The 23890-nt window shown below is 41.5% G+C and overlaps 1 long non-coding RNA gene across 1 annotated transcript; it reads right to left on the bottom strand.

Moving 5' to 3' along the window:
- Nucleotides 1–9910: 9910 nt before the first annotated feature.
- On the bottom strand, nt 9911–11552 carry LOC306912753. Its single transcript, XR_013788440.1, has 3 exons — nt 11458–11552; nt 10176–10303; nt 9911–10091 (listed from the first exon to the last, which is right to left on the bottom strand). It is a non-coding gene; the product is annotated as an uncharacterized lncRNA (long non-coding RNA).
- Nucleotides 11553–23890: the final 12338 nt, after the last annotated feature.

Here is a 23890-nt window from a genome sequence, read left to right as displayed (position 1 = left end):
AACGTTACAGTTACCGTTCTTTTTACTCTGATTATGATTGATTATGTAATCTGTTACTTCCCAACCCTGAGAACCCCTGATGTAAACCAACCACTCTCAACTGAGAATACAGGCTCTGTTTCAAGCTCCGTCTCTCACAAGTATATCACAATTTGGCCATGCAGTTCAAACCTGTCACCATGCACTGAGCTACTACAGACTTCATAGACAGCAGCTACAGAACAACAACAGGTAAGCCCTTTATGCCCTTTTAGGGTGACCAGAATCAGATCCAAACTGTTAATTTGAGGGACAGAAGTAGGGATGTCCCGATCACGTTTTATTGCTCCCCATCCGATCATTTGATTTTGAGACATGCCGATACCGATTTTTCCCGATCCGATTACTGTCATTGTGGATTTCTTTTTTCCATGTCATATGAAAGCAGGGAATCATAGCAAAAAGAACGAAGTAATCTGAAGTAATCAGCGAATCAGTGGGAGTCAGGGAGTGTTTTTCCCTGTCGAAAGTTCAGTGCAGGGAAAGTTTATCAGCAGGTTGCCTGGCAACGGCAGCTTATGCACTCTCCCGGCTCCAATGGCCATCAATGACTGAACCAAGGAAGATGAAGTCTACGTCACTACGCCATCCTCATCATCAAGGCGTTGGACTAATGAGAGACCGCCAACCCTGGTCTTGTCATCTGACATTGCGGACATGAATCATCTCCAACCAATGAACTTAATATCAACAATCTGACGTCAGATTCAGTATTAAACCTGGAACAATATTGGGAAGAAGGATTCAGCACTCGGACAATTGGACTATTTACTCTAAATTATATCGATGTAATTATACTAGCTGAATTCCATTACATTTCTCTGTGAATTGACTTTATACCTACTAAAAATGAATGTTAAAACCTTAAACTTTCCTCTCAGAAATTCATTTCATCTGCCTCCAAATAATTTTTAAGGTCTTTCTATTTTTTATGGTACCGTGGCTGTCATTCAGGATTTAAAGGGCACTTCACTCATTTTTAAGGTAAAGACAGCACGGCATTTGGGTCTCCCTGCTGGGTTATTGAAGGTATTTACAGATACAGTCCTTTCTAATTAACATTACAAAATAGATATCCTTTATTTGTATCTATTCACTTGTATTCTCATTCTATAATAAATATTGGTTAAATCTATTTGTGAGTTGTCTGTCTGACTGAAATAAAATAAAACACATGGTATCTGCTTCGTATGACCGTTAAGCCCTAACCACACCAAAGGGTCAAGACGGTTTTAGTGTTGTCCCTGTGGTGTGATATGTCTTGTTGCACGTTGACCAACGTTGACCCTAGTGATTCAACACATGGAATTCAATGGCCCAAACCACACCAAAGGGACAAGACGGTTTTAGTGCTAACTCCTTGCAACCGTTTAGACCCAAGGAGTTGCACTAACCTTTACACGCACATAACTCTCACTTCAGTCTGAAACATAAATAAATAGGAGCTACTTCATGAGTTTTCAATGAATGCATATTATTTTTTATTTACTACCCTGAGTCGCTCCTCAATTCACCGCCTCCAGGTGGTGGAAAATGTGGCTGCTAGACTTAATAACAAATACTTTTAGAAGGTCTCATATCACTCCACTGCATGCTGCTTTACATTGGCTTCCAACAGACTGCAGAATTGTTTTAAAAATTATGTTAATCACTTATAAAGCTCTTCATGGACTGACCCCAATTTATTTAACATGAACTACTGTCCCCCAAGGTCAACGTGAGATCACTTAGGTCTTCAGGCAGAGACCTTAATTCTCAATGTTCCTAAAACGAAGCTGAGAACAAAAGGTGATCGAGCTTTTGCGTTCGTTCGTAACCCCTACTCTATGGAATGACCTCTGTCCCTAAGAAGGGCAGAGTCAGTCAATTCCTTTAAAAAGCTGCTAAAAACCCATTTGTTTCAACATTTTGGTTTGTAATATTGCTATGTACTGTGTATTTATATGCATTGTATTTGCTGCTCTGTTGTAACACATTGTAATGTTGTTGTATTTTATTTTTGATCTATGATGTTTTTGCTTTATTCATTTTATTTATTGTACAGCACAAACAATATTTGTTTCCCAAGGTGCTTTATAAATACATTTACCTTAGCTTACCTATACCTATTATGGTCCAGTCAGGGTTGTGCACAGATAGACACGAGGTAGTGTAAGAGCACCTGCTCTTTTGCCCTCTGGACAGCAATGTGCCCTTTTGAAAGTTTCATTTTTGTTTTGAACAGTGTACAGTATGTGGCACATGGTGACATCGACCAATTATGTATTTAAAAGCTGCTAATATATTATTTATGCCCCAAAATCTATCAATCTCACGGTGTTGCAGGTGAAACCAGCCGGAGTTTCCACGCTCCGCACAAGGTGCCCTTTTTTCACTTGAACACCTTGCCCCTAAAAATGTCTGTGCATGCCACTGCTTCCAATGTACCAATCCCTCACAACACTGACCTGCCCAAGGATCTCTGGAAGGCCGGGAAGGCCCAGCACCTGTCCAAGGACTATGCCCAAATCAAGAATGTTGGGCCGTGTCGAACAAACAGAACCCTGTATATGTTTTGGAGAAATCTCAATCAGGTACATCATTACATGTTTGTTCCCCACTTAGAATAAACCTAAACCTAAACCAGAAACCTAACCTAGTAATTTTAGTAATTCTAGTAAGACTAAAAGTATTTTAGCAACTTAGTCTTCGTGTTACTATTAGTAGAAAATTCTGATTTAAGCTCAGTCTTTGAACAATCCATTGAACTTTAGGCCTAGCTAGGCTACTTAACACCTAGCATGCCCATGGGCATTTGATTGTCAACTTAGCCTCACAATGGTTAGCCAGCTACTTTTAATTTTGAGGGAAAATGGTCCCAAAATCTACAACTGCTTTTATTGGGTTCAAACATTCAGGAAAGCAGTTGATGATTAGATTCCAGCATTACAACTTTGCATTATGTCTGAAGTAGTTTATACACAACTGACAATTTACAAATATATTAAAAACAGCTGATCCCCAGCTAAATGATGGAGAGTTGGTAACCAAATGGACCCTTGTAGATTTTTTAAATCTTGAGCATGTCAAATTATACCATGGTTCCATTTTACACTCTCAACAGTTGAATTATTGTTAAACATCTGCATTACTTAAGTTAATTTACTAACATCAATACAGCATGCGCAAATGTGGAAATATTCTTTAGTTTGGGTCTGCAAGGCTAAATTGATTGATTGATTGATTGATTGATTTATTAACAGTTTCCAGAATTACAGTACATTTCAAGTACAACTCAATACAACAACAATCTCATCAAATGGCGGCCCGTGGCTCAAATGCAGAATAAATATTGATATGAAAAGGGTTGAAAACCACTGAATTAAGGTATATTTAGAATGGATACAAATATGTGATTCATTTGCGATTAACAATGGACAATCTTAATACATACAAGTAAAAATCACTTGTTGTTGAAATGCATTCACCAATGAATCTAGTAAAAGAGGAGGTCCTCAAGTGGTATCACTGCCATTCTCAACTGTACATTCCCATGCATGTCCATGATGACTGCTTATCAATTATAATGTAAAAATCACACTCGTGTGAATTGCGGGGCGCATTTTAATGTTGAAATGAAGCATCATATTGACGTTTAGAAGCATGCCCGTATGTGGCAGAGTCACGTTCATTCATTGCAGATTCACTGCCAATACATTAAAGACATGAATGCATGTGCTACTGTATAATACGAAACCAGTCACAATATGTATATTGGCCACATATAAATATAATGTGTCCTAAACAAACATTAAAAGTCCATAGACTTGGCTTCCATATGATGTAATTTAAAAAGTGAGGCATTGGAGGGGCAAGCACCAGTCAAAAAATATTTGATTTTGAACTAACACAAATACAACATAAGCCACCAGTGTAACCAAATTAGATTAGAATTGGAGATATCTTTCTGGGTTTGGCTGACACCAATCATTCAGATCAGTCAGAATGACTGGAGTCTTGTTTAACTTAGAGAAACTTCGGCTGATTTCTATGAAGGTTTTGGCTTTGGTCTCTGGGAGAACAAAGAAGAGGAAGATGGCAGACGCTGCACAGATCACCATAAACACCAGAAACACATAGTCTTGCAGGGCATTCTGTAGAGTAAACATACAAAAAGAAGAAAAAAAAGTCAGTAATAACTCACTCATTTTTGAGATGAGGGACAAAAGTGGAAAAAACATGTCCCACACATAAGAGCCTTATTTATGTTAAAAATAAATTCATAAAAATAAAAGCACTTGCAAAGTTAAATGTAATACAGTTGTGTATTATTATGCCATTCATTTCATTATATATTTTTTCATATTCCATCTAAATTAGTTAAAAGCAGGCACTGTACCCAAAAAGGCCTGTATTTAGCCTGTCCCCAGCAAGTTGTCACAATTTCAAACTGCCAAAAAAGTGTCTAATACTGTCACAATCACATAAATAATAAATATACATACTAAATGAAAGTAGATTGTCAACAACATAGCAAACAATATACACAGTTAATTTTAAATTAAATATCTCATATCAAATGTGTGTCCCACGTCTCCGTCAACTCCGTCAGGTTTTTTGAAAGTCTTAAATTAATCAGAAAATATTGTCGACAGATTTAGCCTGAAGACTCCTTTTCCAAGTCCTGTTTATATTTGTTGCAACAGTGGAGCACCTGGTCTGACAAGCATTCAATTGTTTGATATTTTAAACAAACAATGTTGATATCAATGTGGTCACAGCTTTTACATGTCAACTCCGTCAGGACATTATTATGATCTTTGTTAAGAATTCCAAAATAATGTTTAGTATTTTAGTTTAGGGTTAGGTTTAGCTAACAACTGAAGAAAAACTAAATGGATAAATTGTACTACAGAGGGTTAAGATGAAAACAAATGCCATTTTGTCAACTCCGTCAGACGTCAACTCCATCAGGTTTTGTGTCTGACGGAGTTGACATGTATCTGACGGAGTTGACAAAAGTGTTCCCAAAACAATAAAATGATAGTTTTTGAATAATGGGAAGTATTCTAATTTGGCAGACAGTTAGAGCATGCCTTAAGGAACATTTTTGGCTATAGGGCCATCACAGATTTGTCTCGTGGTGACCATGGCAGCCATCTTCCAAAATGGCCGCCACCTGATGTTATTTTACAATAACTCAAGTTCTACACCACCTAGGATCTTGATTCTGGTGACTAATATTACATTTTCAAGGATGAGGGATACAGTGGTACAATTTAGATTTTCCCTATGACCATGGCAGCCATTTTTCAAAATGGCCGCCACCTGCTGTTATTTTACAATAACTCAAGTTTTAGACCACCTAGGATCTTGATTCTGGTGACTAATCATACATTTTAAAAGATGAGGAATACAGTGGTACTATTTAGATTGGTCCTGTGACCATGCCAGCCATTGTTTTTCAAAATGGCCACCAACCTGCTGTTATTTTCATAAGCAGTGAGTGCATTCTCCGGCAGCGGCAGCAGCCACGGCGACGCCGCCAATTGCCGACAACAGCCGTGGCAGTGTTTCCTATGCCGTGGCAGTGTTTCCTCTGCCACCGGCAAAGCCTCCTAATCCACCACAGACCGGCGGGTGCCGGCACCTGCCACTTGCCACCGGCACATGCCGGCACATGCCGGCACCTGCCCCGGCACATGCCAGCCACGGCGACGCCGCCAATTGCCGACAACAGCCGTGGCAGTGTTTCCTATGCCGTGGCAGTGTTTCCTCTGCCACCGGCAAAGCCTCCTAATCCACCACAGACCGGCGGGTGCCGGCACCTGCCACTTGCCACCGGCACATGCCGGCACATGCCGGCACCTGCCCCGGCACATGCCGGCACAAATGCCGGCACATGCCACCACCCGCCGGCGCCCCACCGGCGCCTTGCCGGCACATGCCGGCACCCGCCGGCACATGCCGGCACATGCCGGCACCCTCCGGCACATGCCGGCACACGCCGGCACATGCCGGCACCCGCCGGCACCCTCCGGCACATGCCGGCACCCTCCGGCACATGCCGGCACCCGCCGGCACATGCCGGCACCCTCCGGCTCATGCCGGCACCCTCCGGCACATGCCGGCACCCGCCGGCACCCTCCGGCACCCTCCGGCATATGCCGGCACCCTCCGGCACATGCCGGCACATGCCGGCACCCGCCGGCACATGCCGGCACCCTCCGGCACATGCCGGCACCCGCCGGCACATGCCGGCACCCTCCGGCAACCTGCCGGCACCCTCCGGCACATGCCGGCAACCTGCCGGCAACTGCCGGCAACCTGCCGGCAACTGCCGGCAACCTGCCGGAGGGTGCCGGCGGGTGCCGGCATGTGCCGGCGTGTGCCGGCATGTGCCGGCATGTGCCGGCAACTGCCGGCAACCTGCCGGCAACTGCCGGCACCCTCCGGCACATGCCGGCACCCGCCGGCACCCTCCGGCACATGCCGGCACCCTCCGGCACATGCCGGCACATGCCGGCACCCGCCGGCACCCGCCGGCACATGCCGGCACCCGCCGGCATATGCCGGCACCCTCCGGCACATGCCGGCACCCTCCGGCAACCTGCCGGCACCCTCCGGCACATGCCGGCACCCTCCGGCAACCTGCCGGCAACTGCCGGCAACTGCCGGCAACCTGCCGGCAACCTGCCGGCAACTGCCGGCAACCTGCCGGCAACCTGCCGGCAACTGCCGGCAACCTGCCGGCAACTGCCGGCACATATGCCGGTACCTGGCATAGGGTTAGGGGTTAAGGTTAGGGGTTAGGGTTAGGTTTCTGGTTTAAGGACTTCAGTGTTTTGTACCAAACTATTGTATGAGTACCGAACAAAGAATGTTTGCTTTCGCCATCTTGGTTGAAGAAGAGTCTGGGCAATTAATTAGTCGTATACCTCTGAGGTCAATGATTAAAGTGTTGATTGATGATTCAACCTTGATGATGAGACTTTTGAGGGGATTAGGTCCACCCATCAAGCCCATTAGTGTCAACCTCAGACCATATTGGTCTGATTTTGAATCTGAATGGCTTTGTGTTACTGCTATTGTCCTGGCTCTGTTCTAATTAAGGGCCATTAAGGAGTTTAGCATTTAAGGGTTTGTATACTAAGCTGTTCCCTGTGGGCCTATTGGATTGGTATTGTTTAAGCCGTGTGGAAATTTGGTGTTTAATTTTAAAATCCACTGCTTCTCGGCATATCTCCTTTCCCCCATAATAGTGTGATATTGGAATAAAACAATATTAAATTAATTGTATTACTTAACTTGACTACTAAAAGCCATTATAAGATAACTGAGGACTTTATAGTATTGTTGAAATTATCAAATTAAAATAAAAGGGATTTTAGTGTGTCTGACGGAGTTGACATAAATCAGTTATAAAGTGCATAAATGTCCCATTTTAGAAATAAATGTTATGCGAAAAACCTGTTCCTTCTCAAGATTGGTAGTTGAGACCTGTGTCTACAAATACATCCATTTCATTTTAATGGTTCTTAAAATAATAAAAAAATCAGATTTGAAAAAGGTTTTGTCCCTTATCTCAAGAATGAGTGACCTAATAAGTCAGTCAAGATATGGGACATTTGTTCATTTAATTACAGTTACAGTTTTCTATAAAGCTATCCTTGGTCTGTCCTCTGACCCCACTTTGAGAACCACTGCTTGACATGAACGTTAATCTAAATGTTATTGCAGACTTTTAACAAGCAACCAATTGCATACCAATGTTCACAGCTGTTGCTAGTACAGGACCACAATGGAAACAAGCCCCATGGCATTTTGTGTTATCCTTTGTAAACCGTAACTGCAGAACTGCAAACTTTTAATACATTATTCAATAAATCAATCAATCAAGTATGCATTGAAAATGAGCTGGTAAACGGTATGACTTATTTATGTCTACTACTTAATCTAATACTCACTTCCAGCAAGTACACAAACTTGCGAATAATAACTTGAGAATCATTAACCCTTGTCCTTATTTGATGTTGGAGAAAAAAATACAAATTCAATCTTGTCGAGCATTAGAACAATGGGATAAAATAATCAAAATACTGTAGGCTACAATACACGCCATTATGCACTGTGGGAACTGTCACTTGTCACTTTCAAGATTTCAAAATGCTATGTATGTACAGTGACTGGAAGTATGTCTCAGTGTCAAGTTATCTGTGGAATGTTCTTTAACCTTCTGCCCACTGTGATCATTTTACTCAGATACCACAAAAATGTGGCACGCCCCACCAACCCTACCAACAGTCGTAAAGGTAAGGTCCACACCCACAACACCAGAGGGAGTGCAACAAACCATGTACAACCCAGATTCAGCACAAACAAGGGACTAAATTATTTTCGCTCCTATGCCACCAAAATGTGGAACGCCCTACCAACAGTCATTAAGACATGCGAATCCCTTGAATCCCTTGACTCCCTTGACTACTTCCCGCCCCCCCCACCACCACTTTCCCCCCTCACTGTATATGTTTCTTTTCCCTTTTTACCTCCATTATGACGAATTCCTGTTCTGTTCTTTGGCTATGTAGAAGTGTATATTTGTACGTCTCTAAATGTTTTGATGAATTGAACAAGGTAGACCCTCTTGTAAACAAGTGTAATGTACAAGAAATAAAGATTGGGACGCAATTAAAAGAATACTGAACAATATGGAGCAACATTTTATTGACATCTCTGAACACCCAGCACCAACAAAAAAACAAGTATCACTTATATATAAAAAATTAAGGTTAGATATGTCAGATAATACTCTTCATATCAAGGGACAATGGGAAATGGAGTTGAACATTGTGATAGAGGATGATATATGGGAAGATGTATGTTCTGGCTGTCATGGAGGACTACAGAGCCAAATATGGAAAGAATTTGACTGGAAAGCTAAAATTAAGTTCTTTAGGACCCCTCTGACAGCCAGTCCATTTAAGCCCAACTCTACTGATAAATGTTGGAGAAACTGTGATATGATTGGTGACCATACCCATATATTTTGGGACTCCCCAAAAATACAGACTTATTGGAAAAAGGTAAAAATAGAATTAGATCTTTAAAAATCTAAATCTTTAAAAAATATATTCCACTGAACTCAAGGTCGTCTTTATTAGATATGAACAAGTGTTCACGAATGACCAGTGCTATATAATACATATTCTATTAATAGTAGCAAGAAATATTGTGACACTTAATTGGATGAAACCCAACCCCCCTACTATTGATCAGTGGATACAAAAAGTTAAACAAATATATAAGATGGAATATATGACAGCCCAGTTACAAATTAAGCTCCCTAACTTCAAAAGGAGATGGGAGTTAGTGGCAGAATATCTGGAAGCAGATTCTACAAATAGAAACGCTGCCCAGATACCCTAAAACCTCCCATATCACAGTGAAAAGTAAAGGTTTACCCCCAAGGCACTCGCAATGAAAACAATACTATACTATATATTACTATGTATTTTTGTTTTTTGTTTTTGTTTTTTTTCCCTTTCTTTTTCTTGTAATGTCACTTATTTTACTTACACTTAAAAAAAAAGAAAGAAGAAGAAATTAAGTGAGAGAAAATGGAACATGTATTGTAAAATGAAATGAAATTGCCTGTAAATGACTCTATACTGGCAATGAACAAGTTAAAAAAGGGTGCCTACGCACCCGTCTCAGAGCCTCAGGTGTGCATAAGACTTTTTGTTGCCTAAAATTACGAGGATTACAAAATTACAAATTTACAAAAGATGTTGAGGGGCTAGCTCCCCTCAAATAACATTTGATTTTGAACCAACACAAATACAACAAAAGCCACCAGTGTAACCAAATTACATTTGAATTGGAATGATCTTTCAGGGTATGGCTGACACCAATCATTCAGTCAGAATGACTGGAGTCTTGTTTAACTTGGAGAAACTTTGGCTGATTTCTATGAAGGTTTTGGCTTTGGTCTCTGGGAGAACAAAGAAGAGGAAGGTGGCAAAAGCTGCACAGATCACCATAAAGAACAGAAACACATAGTCTTGCAGGGCATTCTGTAGAGTAAACATACAAATAGTCAGTAAAAGGTCAGTCAAGATATGGGACATTTCAAATGTAACATTTGTACATTGAATCACCTGAAGGTAAGGGAATATCATTCCCATGGTGAAGTTGGACATCCAGTGTACAATTCCATAAATCATTATGGCAGAAGATCTGAAGGAGTATTCAAACAATTCACTGACCACAGTAGAAGAAACTGCAGCTGTGAAAGAAAAAGAAAAAATCACACCCGTGTGAAGTGAGGGGCACATCATCATGCATCATCTCATACTGGCCAATCAGAATGCATGTTGCCACAACATTACGTCATATTTTGTGGACATTTAACCTAGTTTCTCCTTTCATTGTCAATGGTAAAATATAGAGACGTGTGGGGTCAAAAGCTGTATATAGGAGGGGCTAGCGCCTCTCAAAAATCAGACCAGTCTGAAGTGGTTAGTGCTGTACTGGTACTGTACTGTACTCCTCCCTGGCCTCTGTGTGTGTGTGTGTGTGTGTGTGTGTGTGTGTGTGTGTGTGTGTGTGTGTGTGTGTGTGTGTGTGTGTGTGTGTGTGTGTGTGTGTGTGTGTGTGTGTGTGTGTGTGTGTGTGTGTGTGAAATATTGACAGAAAAAGACTCCTAGGACCGAAACGTTTGCTTTTTAATTGCACTTTGAGCACAGAGCACTTTATGAGCATGATAAAATAAAGACAAAATATTTTCTTAAGTCTCAGTTTAAGGAGTTTTATTTCTATTTTCTATACGGTGAGCGAGTCTTTTTCTGTCAAAGTTTCCCTTATGTTTTTGAGACCACAGCTACCGTAGTCAAGTCTGGAAAGAAAAAAAGGGCAAAGAAAGGAGCAACAGTTTTCTCAGTGCTCGCATGTGTACATGCTCCACTGGCCACTTTAGGTGTTGCTGTATAGGAGAGGCGTTAGCACCATGCAGTCAAAAATGCACACACACACACACACACACACACACACACACACACACACACACACACCCGCAGGTTGATGCATCATGATCCACGGAATCCAGGGAAAAACAAAAAATGAGAAATGTAAAGTGGCAGTGGGCATATGTCACACCTGCCACACCTACCCTGCTTCCTTCCCCTTCTTTCCAAATCTACTGTATCTATAGGAGTGGAGACAGACGTGCAGGAGAGGAGGCAACCAATGTGGTAGGCAACCAATGTGGTAACTATAGTTTGTGTGAGAAACTTTATGGACATTTTCCTGTTTGCAATACAATTTAAAACACTAATATCAATAAAACACAGACTCAAACAAAGACACACACCCCTCCATGGAGGGATAGACAAATACTATGTAGATAGAAGTAGAAGAGAGAAGATAACCTTGCTTAATTACCTGGACCAATACCTTCAAAGACAACAGCCGCTAATAGAGAGGCAAAACTGAAGTAGGGCATCCACGATGCTTTGTCCTGTAGGAAATTCACAGTAGACATTGATTATATATTTTTTTCTGGAGTGGAGTTAGACAATAGTTTTGTCAGAAGCACTTTGTAATGCTCTTCATTGCTTCAATATTTTTTAAACTATACCACTGCGACAGCGATGGTATACAAACTACTAAGAACTACCACTTCTAATGTACACACAAAAAGAGTGTATACTTGTAAAACGAGCGTCACTGTTAACAGAATATAGAGCACAGCCATTCCACCATATCCCACGATGAGGAGGATTCTTCTTCCAGTAAGTTCAATCACCGTCCCCTGAACAGAGACAGATCAACAGGATGGAAGACAAATGTCAAAGCACTCTCTGTAATAGAATCACGCGAAGAGTTGTCAGAATCAATGGATGTTTTAAATTATAAAGCTAGTGTTCAACATTTGTGACCAGGTCCAGCTCTTTATGCCGCATGTAGGCCTTGATTAGCTGAACCATAACGCAAGACACGTCTCTATAACCAAGTATTTCACCACCCGCCTCTCTAAGGAACAGGGAATCACTCCAGTTAGGAACTCCATAGTCCTACTGGGCGAAGGGCATGATTGGGAGGAACATTTACCCTGATCTGAACCCGAGTGGTGCTTTGTTATTGGACTGCTAACCATGAATTATTATCCACAAAATGATGTTAGAACAACACTAATTAATTCAAGTAAGTCCGGTCACATTAAAATAACTTTGGAGTAAACATAACTACATGCAAAATCTAAGTCATTACAGGCAAATGGTCTAAATTTAGCTTAACAGTTTAACTGTGGATTATGCTGGTGGACCCAAAAAAACCAACAGCTGTATCCTTTAAATAAAATGAAGTTGTGTCGTACTTACAACAATCGTGGTAGTTACGAACTCTATACCTAAGCTAAGGGCAACATAGGGTATCAATTCAACTTCAAAGCCCAGAGCTTTGAACAGCCTGTTACTGTAGTAATACAGCTGTAAAGACAAGAAAAAGACAGATAAAATATGTACAGTATACTTAAATGATAACGGTGACTATGGATTTGTTGCTGTCAGGGAGAAACCTTGCTTGTATATCCAAAACTGTATTAAATTAAATCATTTAAATAGTTACAAGTTCCAACAGATCCAATGCAGGTATATATTTACAAGCTACAGTTAACCACTTTGAACCTGGTATAGGTGAACATTTTCACCTTCATATCTCCATATTATGGAGATATGAGGTTTATTCCTGACAGTGACAATATGATGAACAACAATGTTACCATACAGCATTTATCCCACAGAAATGTTCGGAGAATGCGATGAAGCAGGTAACAATGATCTGCCAGCGAACATGTGGGTTTCTGAGGATCTGATTGACAGAGACGGTCTTGATGTCTCTCTGGCGTTGCGCCTCAGCCTTGATCTCCTCCAACTCCTCAGACACATCTTCCTCCCTTCGGAACATCTGGAGTGCTGCGACACACATAATGTGAAGCCATCTGTCAGGAATGAATTTAACCCTGGAACACTAAAACACGGATGATTTTCACCCGGACAATTATGTTCATGTGATTTTCATAATGTTGCTGCTATCTGGTGGGTGGGTCCGTCATTATACCTTCAGGATACTCAATGACATCATAGAAGGTAGGGTTGTTTCCCTGCCCACATACCTGTTTTATTTTCTATACAGACAGGTGTTCGGGTGAATTTCACCGGCTTTAGTGATAGATAAAATAAATCCCATACTGAACCATTCTCACATGTCCCAGGAATGGGTGGGCCAAAGGAGAAGATCCCAGCTCCATTATATTTTTGTAGGAATATTTTTTTAAATAGACACATTTTCACCAATTTTGCCCCACTATGATAGGGCCCCCCTATAATATTTTTTTTTTGTTTTTGGTGAAAATTCATGTTGAAATATTAAATTTCAACATGAAAGAACCTCAAATTGAGTACCTCAAATTGCCATGCATTGTTGTAATTGTTTGATAATTATTTAGATATTTTTTTAAATGGAATTTATTATATCGGGTAAAATATACCCGGGTTTGGTTGGGGACTGCCCATAAGTCTGACCTCCTGTTAGTCCGACCTACGTGACCGATTAAGACTGAGGCGTGGCGGGTTAAGACTGAGGTTAGGGTTAGCGACATACGTGGCCGGTTAAGACAAGGGTTAGGGTTTGGGATAGTGTTAGTAATCGGTCGGACTAGCGGAAGGTCGGAACAATGACATGTTTTGATTGATTAATTGAATAGTTTATTAGTTAGTTACTGCGAGAGTGAGGTCTAGCCAACACCAACTTGGGATTCCTGGATCGCTGCTCTTCACAATTCCCTATCTAACATCAGGATATTGAGCTCTGTAGTAGAATGTATGTAACAGCAACAGAGTACAGTCAGTCCAAGAGGGATAGCACCAACAAAACTCCTTGCGGTCTTGTTTCCAGCAATGAATTCATAGACATGACATGAACAATAACAACAACATTCAATATATATTTAAAAAAAATCCATAACAACACAGTGAAAATAAAAACACTATACAGGAAAAAGGAAAAAGGGGGGGGGGGGGGGGGGGGGGTGATCATTTCCTCTCCCCTGGGCCTGCTGAAAGGTGGATTTTCAGGCCTGTTTTAAAAGATGCAAGTGATTTACATTTTTTGAGGGAGGGGTCAGGGCATTCTACACTTGGGTGGCGGTGCTGTAGAAGGCAGCGGCGTCGAGTCCGGGGGTGCTTGAGGGCTGAAGCACCCACGGACACAATGGGCGAGTTCAGAAATAGCGCACTGTGCAATGCAAACTAATAGGCGAGTGCGCTCCCGCACTGGGGGGCGGGCGGGGGGGCATGCTGTTATAAGAACTTTCCGCGCCTGGACTAGAAGGAGAATTTATTTGTTTTGAAAATGGGTGGTATAGTACCAGATCGTTCTTGCTCCCTCTAGTATTGTGGCTGTAGGTGTTGGTCACTTTTTTGAGGTAGTTAGTAAGGTATATGCGATGAATGCAGATGAATGTTGCCATTTACTGATGTACTGATGTACTGATGTACTGATTTAGTGATGGTGTGACAAAGTTTGGATTTACATGTAGTGTTCTAGGGTTAAGAAGCTAATGCGCCTACTGCAGTAAGTATTCTCTCGAGCCAGACTCTTGTCTTCCGTCTGAACACCTTAATACCTTTCTTAGCTCCAGCCTCATCGTTATTTTGAATCAGCAGATATCGAGGGCTTTCAGGAAAGATGGGAAGCAACAACAGCTGCAGAACGGCAGGCAGTAAGATGAAAACATACAGGTAGATCCACCTGGACTCCTATAGCCAAAAACAAACCAAAATGGAGAGGTACATTTAATGAAATAAAATAAAACACTCTCACTTCAGTCTGAAACATATTTAAATAGGAGCTACTTACTTCATGAGTTTTCAATGAATGCATATTATTTTGTATATACCCTCAGTAGCTGTGTGTCTGCTAAATGCATAAATTGTAAATTGTTTTGTTGTATTATTTTATTTTTGATTTATGATGTTTATTAATTTTATTTATTGTAGCTACAGCACAAACAATATTTGTTAAATAAATGTTCCTTACCTATTATGCTAGTTCCTTTTTTTTATCCCATGATTTTGCAACCCTTTTTTTTCACCCAGTGCATGTAATCCTGGGTGCTACACTTCTTCTGCCAACCTGGGGGGGCAGCGGACTGACCTCATGCTTCCTTCTATGCATGATGAGTCCAAGCTGCTTCTTTTCACCTGACAGGGGGGAATTTCCCTGGCCGGACATAGCGCGTGGAAGGAACACGTTATTCCGACCAGTTCTTTTCCCCTCCATCAGGCGCCCCGGCTGGCCAGGGGGAGGCAGTTTAGAGACCAGGATTACTGCATGTTTTTTGTGAGGGTACCTACCCTAGGGGGCATGGGGAGAACATGCAAACTCCACACAGAAAGGCCCTTTAGCCAACCCCGCCTCGGGTATGGGCACTGATGACGCGGAGAAGGGAACACGCCCACAGCGTCCCCAGTGGGAATCGAACCCAGGACGTTCTAATTATGCTAGTTCCAATGTACCAATCGCTCACAACACTGACCTGCCCAAGGGTCTCTGGAAGGCCCAGCACCATTCCAAGGATTATGCCAAAATTAAGAATGGTGGGCTGTGTCGAACAAACAGACCCCCGTATATGTTTGGGAGAAATCTCAGTCAGGTATATCATTACGGCAACATGTGAAGTACCTGAAATGCATTGACATGAGATAAAAATCATCATCATCATCATCAACAACAATACTGTATGCATGATTAAACCGCCATGCAATGTCAAGGACACTGTACAATACAAAAGCAGCCAAGAGCCTAAAATTTGGATATGAGATTATGAACTCACAAAATATGAAAAATATCTGGGGATTGACTTCCTAGGCCAACTGGCACTGATCGTGTTACTGTAGCCACGCAAAAATAAATAAATAGGAGAAATAAGACCGCTATAAACAAATATGAAAAAGTATAAATGAAAAGGAGTCTCAGCCGTCTCTGGTGCTGAAGATGGCCAGGGTCAGACAGGTGTGCCAGTATTCATCCTTATAAGTGAAGAAGTATAAAGGCAAGGGGAATGTGTTTAACTGGCAGAAAGTGGAGGGTGGAGGGGATGTGCTCCCAGGGCTTGTTGCAGTTCAGAATCCATACAATCTACTTCAGATCCAATAAATGCAGGTGGGTGGTAGGTATACACTCACCTGTGCTTATCCCAGAGATAAAACGACCAATGGTGAGCATCTCGAAAGAACCTGCCCTCTCAGACACACCCATAAACAGAACAGCTGCCAGGGTGACGCAATTATTTACCAACAAGGTGTTCCTCCTGAATAGAAAGGGAAACAAAATCGTATGGCATTACAAATGGATTGAGAGAGAGAGAGATGCTCACCATCCAATGAGCATAAATGGATCGTGTTCATTACCTTCCAAGGCGTTCGACTAGTACAGAACCAATAATACTTCCAATTCCACCTCCGATACAGTATATAGAGACTGTTATGGACCACATTAGGGTTATAGTGTCAGCTCCAATGTGCTCTCCATATCGTTCTATCCAGGTGGTATTATAGAACTCATGTACATACTGCAACAAGAGAAAACAGTGGCTGACTTAAACAAATCAACAACATATAAGACAATCTACAAGTCATCACAGAAGTAATATCCACATTTCACCACCATCCATATCGCCTATACGGGGCTGTGGCTGCTACTACATTACCCATAGCCTTTGAGGACCAGGCTTTCTCCAAGTTACAGTAATTTGACTTTAACAGTTTTCCATTGTGGACATTGACCAATTGGAGGGTTTGGTCACTTTGGTGGAGTCTTCAACGTTCAACTGTGGAATGCTGAGCAATTGGTGAGCTGAGCAATTAAAGGTCCGCTGACATGCTAGATTAGCATGAAAGATAGCCGTTCTTATCTCCCGAGGGGCATGACATTCCCCCTTTAAGTGCTAGCTTGTCAGCTTGCTACCTGCAACCTCACAATTGCAGTAGCATTTGAATTCAGGCCAAAGATTCTCTTGTGGATTACTCCAACAACAACAAATAGATCCTGTGTGCCCTACATTTTAAACCAACTACGTAGGAAATAATAATATAAAACAGAGGCTCACCTTAGATGAACTGGCGACCACTGTGAGGTTATAACCGCTGAGAAATGCTGAACCCATGGTAGAAATTATGACTGCCGCCCACAGAGTTACTGTGTGGTACCGCTTCTAGGAGACACAACAGTGGTCAGGCATGTTTAGATTATTGACCATGACTAACGTGACATTACTAGTGGAAACCATTTTCCCAAGTATTCCGTAGTTTGTTGTTTTATCAAGCACCTTTAAATTAATTTGGACAAAAACATATTAACAAATGTAGATTCAAAATACATGTACAGTTACACTAAAATGTATGACAAATGACAAATTCAACTGCCAGCTGTTTGCTGTCAGTGCCCATACCCGAGGTGGGGTTGACAAAAGGGCCTTTCTGTGTGAGTTTGCATGTTCTCCCTGTGTCCTCTATAGGGCATTGGTTTCCAACCTTTTTATACTGAATACCACCTAATAAATAAATAAATAAAATACATATACAATAAATAAACATCATTTATTTTTTATTTATTTAAAATACAGGAGCATATAACCTTTTTGTTCCATTCGTAAGCCAATAATGCTGCTGCTCTGACAAAACTCACTGAAAGATTTCAAAGAATTCACTGTGAGACACCGTCTCCACACCTTAGCGCAAACCGGTTTTAAGCTGCGCACTTCTTAAGCTGCGTGCAGCTTAAATTCTGAGTTTTTAGACAGCTGGTGGATGGAAAAGAAGCTCCACCTCCGCAGACTTTTTGGGCGGAGGAGAGCGTTTCCGGGAATCTGGCCGTCGCGCAAAAAGTCTTCAAGCTTTTCGTACAGCTGCAATGTTGGTGAGTTTAACATAGTTTAATGCAATCAGACAGGACTTTTCTGTTTAGATGTATGGGCTGTCAAGGCCAAAAAGTAGTTTTTTGCCACTCAGTGGGCGTTCCTGCATCCAGGTACGATGATGTCATGTGCATACTGCATACCCTCTATTTGGGGTTCAGTGTCTTGCTCAAGGACACGTGACAGTGTGACTGAAAAAATAAATCAAGGTCAGGAGACAGCCAGTCTGGAATATATGTGTGCTTTAAACGAACGTACCTTTTCTGCAGCCTCTCTGGAGTTGTCTGAAATCTGTATAGTGCTCTGGTCAGTTTGGATATTGACCTCCATTTGGTTTATGTTTGGTTCAGTTTGGGTCTCCATTTGGTTCATGTCCAGTGCATTATTGTTTTCTTCCATATTTTCTAAAACAAGACTGACATCATTTGTGGCATTAGTTGCCTATCTGAGATTGTGTCTGCTTTAAGTATTTTACTCATCAAAGGTTCTAGGCTACTTATAGGGCCTATTTAGCACTTTTGCACGCACACTGCATATCACATGTCAACATGTACACAGTGCAGCTAATAACATTTATTATATTTATAGTACATGTTTAATTATGTCCATGTTTCCACCCCTGTGTGTGTGTGTGTGTGTGTGTGTGTGTGTGTGTGTGTGTGTGTGTGTGTGTGTGTGTGTGTGTGTGTGTGTGTGTGTGTGTGTGTGTGTCTTTGTGCAGCTAATCCCGGACACTGCTGGAACAATCAGCCTCTAACATTGCATGCACAGAGACAGAGACAAAAGTGATTTCACTTGAGGTGCCACAGATCCTACGAATGCCTAAATTGCCTAAAAATAACTTTTATTTTCACCAAATTAGAAATTTGCTGGGGGTGAACTCGTACCAAATCACCAAGATTTTGCTTTTGGTGAGTTTTTAAATTTTGGCGTGATGTTAGCCAAGAGGAAAATAGCAAGAGGGTCCAACTTTGCTTTACTTCCTGTATCTGCGTGAGGTGGGCGGACACATTATTAGGAGACGGGAAGAATGTTGGCGTCTATTCATTTCCAATGGGAACGTGAAGACAGCTTATCCATTCCTTAACTCCATGGTCACTGAACTAAATGCTGGACCCAATCATCACAAGGCATGCAATATATTTATACTAAAATGGCTTCTTTTAGCGAGACAAATCAGGAGAAAGTCTACTTTGTTATCGACCTTTCTTTATCCCAGCAACAAACTCTCGCGATATTTGAGAGGAATCCGGAAGAGACTCTCTGTCCATGTGCAATTTGACGGACACATAGGCGGCTCTTGCCCCATATCTAAGATGAGAATATGTGAACATTATAACGTGAAATGAATGGACATAAAGTGAAATAAAATGTGTGTTCCAATACTTAATAATAATATAATTTGCCATAACTGTCTTAGACTCTTGGTTGATGGGGGCTGATTTGGGAAATGGGAATCATGACATTTGCCATATAATGCTCTCAATGCTCATCCACATGATGTTGTCAGCCTGGGAGAGGGAAAGGGGGAGTGGGGAGGTTGGGGGAGAAGCAAACCACGCCTACTTTATTTAGGAGAACATTTGTAGGCTTTGTGTACCATTTCGCCTCTAGTGGATCCAATGAAGTTCGCCCATCTTTACCATTAATAATCTTTGATGTTAGGTATGGGTATAAGGTTTCAAAAAGCTGTGCAAACGTGTTGGGTGCACCCCCTAGTGGTCTGTTTGCACAGACTCAAAGATACTGTATAGGTATGGTTGAAAACCAAAAGAAGAGATTTTTCCAATGGATTCTGTTACTATTGCCCCCCCTCCCCATTCCCAATACTAACTGACAGCAAAAATAACCTTAATAATAGAAGACATATATCATAAATAAATACGGAAACCAGATATAATCATTAAGGAAAGTACTATGCATGCACTATGTACTATGTAAACTCTTCATTTCCATTTTTCCAGCCATTCAGTTGCAAAAAAGAATAATAATTTGGCGACCCCCCCGAGGGGTCGCTACATTACATCTCAGAGGCAAATATTAACTCCACTACAATTATTTGAAAACTTTAGTTTCTATTTACTTTGTAGATCTTTATTGTTACAAAACCACTTTGGCAATTAGAACAATTAAGATCACAACATGTCACAAAAAGTGATGCGTTGTAAGCTTGTAGATCTACTATTTTCTAAGGATTTTTATACATTTCATATTGTACTCATACACATTATTTTAAGTGGTCTTGCTTTCTAAATAAATGTATACCTATATTTTGGCTATAGAGTATAATCATTATCCAAAACATTGCCCCTGAGATTAAAAATTACATTGAAATTATTTAAAATAATTATTAATAAATACAAATAAAAGTAAGATCCATAATGCACTCACCCACAGAAAGCTTATTTCTGGTTGTACTCTTAACATCTGCCTCATGGACAGTAATAATGCACCTCAATGAAAATGGCCTTGCTTGGAAATAACCACAAGGAGATAAAACAATGTGTTCCAGTGTTACTATTGTTTCCAAATTTGGAGCGGCCGGTCACCTCACCTTCAATGTGGCAAATGTACATAACATGATGGCTCTATATGTCACTCGGGAAGAATGTTGAATGGTAGGTGGTGATATGGGAGGATGATTATGATAATCTGACGGATCTGAAGAATACATATGATGATATTTTAGTACACGTGACATCGGTAGTAAGATGCTGCAAGAGAAAATAGATCCTGATTTTAAATTGGTCAGCATGATTCACTTTTACGTCCATCCTTTGCCATGTGTAGGATGCCACAGCACAGTAGAATATTTTCTAAAAAGCTATCCTTGGTCTGTCCTCTGACCCCACTTTGAGAACCACTGCTTGACATGAACGTTAATCTAAATGTTGTTGCAGACTTTTAACAAGCAATCAATTGCATACAAATGTGCACTGCTGTGGCACAGACAGTACTGTAGTACAGGACCACAATGGAAACAAGACCCAGGACATTTTGTGTTATCCTTTAAACAATCTTTGTAAACCGTACCTCTTCACAATCTGCAACCTGTTAATAAAGTAGGCTACTCAAACATTAAATATGCATTGAAAATGAGCTGGTAAACGGTCTAATAATACTTTGCGGTACATACATGTTTAAGTAGAGTGACAAGTAGCATTTATGATAAAGATAGGCTGATGAAGGCCACGTTGCTGTTTGCCTAATTAAAGTTGGTTCACTGCATTTGAAGACAGTGTGCGGGTGTTTGTTCGAGAGAAGACAATAAATTCTGAACAGAACCAATATCTTTTTTTATTGGCCACTTGTAACTGAGTGACGGAGTTTATTGCTGACCACCATCAAAAATGTAATGAAGATGACAAAAGTTTAAAATATCTTTGCCTAACACTAAAACAGCCATTCATTTGTGCACAAAGTGTTAAATGGCTTTACATTACGAATAGTATCTTACGCACTTTATAAACAGAAATTCACACCTGTGTGTGAAGGGCGCTCTTATCATCATACAGTACGTCATCATAGATCATCTCATTCTGGCCAATCACAATTTGCCCTCACTTTTGTCTTCAATGTTTGGACCACGCCCCTCAAAAATGAATTTTATTTAACCAACAAATATCACTTGCACAACATTTTACTAGGGCCTTCAAATGCAGTACTTTTCTAACAGACGGAAGGCAAGTGACCTTTTTACTTGTGGAAAATAATAATGAAGAAACCGTTAACTGGTTAATGTGTGTACCGTCACTTTAGAAGCGTTATTTAGTTTACCCGGGCAGCGCTGGTTGGCTGGTATCAATACACTTTTAGACCAACATGATTGTGCCAGCATGCATGGGCGATTAGATTGATTTATTGATCGCCTCATCATCTCATGATTGTTTAAACATGACGTCATGGGCCGCTTAGTGGCGAAAAATAAAACTTCTGGGAACTCAGATTATGGGCTGCTATGCTCGATAACAGGCTTAATAAGCCCAAAACGTATTGATATCGGGTACTCTATAAGCTTGTTATCAGGTTTTTTCAGGTATCGGGTTTCGAGCTCCATCCCTAGTGGCAGCCTGGCAGGCCAGCATGGTGACATGGGGTTTATTTGTTCAACAGTCTAATGGTGGTAGCCAGGTGGAAACTGTTCACAAATCCAGTGGCTTCCATAGGCCGGCCGGTCCGTGGAAAGGCCGGCCGGTCCTAAAGAACCTGCCCGCCGGCCGGTCGGTCGGTCAGTCGGCCATTTCTCAAACGTTTTGGACGGGGGTGGGCTCGTGGGAATCGTGCCGCCCCCCTGGGGGCGTTTTTGGGGGTCTCATATAATTTATACCGGTATCTCTAAAGCCTGATTTACAGTATATGTATTCCAGTGTGTCACGGTTGATATCAGATCTACAAGCACAGGCCAAAGAGTACTCCGACATGATGTCCCTGATCACATGACCCCAAGTTAGACCTCCAGTTCTAAGCTACCAACAGAAGGGGGGACCTTTTATTATTATTATTATTTCCACCCAACAACTGAAAGTTATATTAATGACATAGTTCAATGTTGACAATGAGTGGAATTCCCCTTTAAGAGCTAGTGCGCTCTCTTGGCCCTAGTTAGTCGTTCCTCAAAAAAGCCCTTCTGGAGTTCGTGCTTCTGCATCAGCCTCTGCCACCAGATTTCTTTCAGCCTGGAAAGGGACCAGAGGACAGAACAACAGAGAAGCAAGGGTAGAAGAGAGGAGATGAATAAGAATTCAGAGGGAAAGTAGAGAAGGAATAGGTGAGAAGGGAAGCAGAGAGAGAGAGAGAGGAATAACAGTTTATTGTCTAGTCGCACGCTCGCACAATACAGTTCTGTGTCATTCCACACAACCACACTCTCTCTGTAAAGACTGATATGAGAACTGAACTTAATACGGTTGTCCTAACTTTCCTCTAGCACTCCCCTTTAGGCCAAATTTAACACTTATACTGCCACCTGCTGGACGCACAGCCAACCTCAGACTGCCGAGCGCTGCCGAGGCCATTTCAATGCTGCACACGCTGGACCCACATCCTGTTTTGGGCGTCCATGTTAATGCTAAATAAATAGCGTAAATGCTAGCGAGCTAAAATGAAGCCATCCTTGCTCTAGAAAGCGCCAATGTTTCCATCTAGACCACCGGATAATCAGCAAAGACCTCAGAACATTGTACGTTTTATCCAAACCATGGAGAGCTCCGTAGATTTTGAGTTATTCAGCTTTTTAGTCAGCCTGGACAGCAGAGTGGTTGCGCAACCCAGTCTAGGATCGCTAAAGAAGGAAAGGCCAAGCCAAAATAATAATGAAAAAATAGAAATCAGCAATCCGGTTTAATATCAATAATAAAGCTTATCAGATGGAACATTATGCCAGAAGCAGTTGCTAGTTGGATTCCTTCTGACGGAACGTTCCGCCCGGAGCAGCTAATTGGTTAATCTCTGTCTGGTACTAATGCCAGACAGCTTGGTAGGCTATAACTTTATTAGCCTACAGAGCAGCATCGAGTCCGTTGTTTACTCGTGTTTCAACAGCCCAACAGTGGCTTTGTTAATACCTTGTCCGGGCTCGTCAGTCATCACATAGTAGCCTGTGAATGTTGATTTGAACCCGGCGAGTTATGTGTTTAATGCCAGAGATCAGCTAATATCTGTGGGATACAATAACATAATGCTGGGGATGACGAGGGGTGGGAGGAGAGGATGGAGAGGAGTGGTGCAGAGCAGTGGTTCTCAACCAGTGGTCCGGGGACCACCAGTGGTCCTTGAAGGTATTCCAAGTGGTCCAGAGCTAAATGATGGAGAGTTGGTAACCAAATGGACCCTTAGATCTCTAACTGTTGAGAGTGTAAAATGAAACCAAATGGACCCGTGAGGGTCCATTTGGATTCA

The sequence above is a fragment of the Electrona antarctica genome, assembly GCF_951216825.1.
Source record: "Electrona antarctica genome assembly, chromosome: 20".
NCBI lineage: Eukaryota > Metazoa > Chordata > Actinopteri > Myctophiformes > Myctophidae > Electrona > Electrona antarctica.
This window is presented reverse-complemented; position numbering and strand designations above follow the sequence as displayed.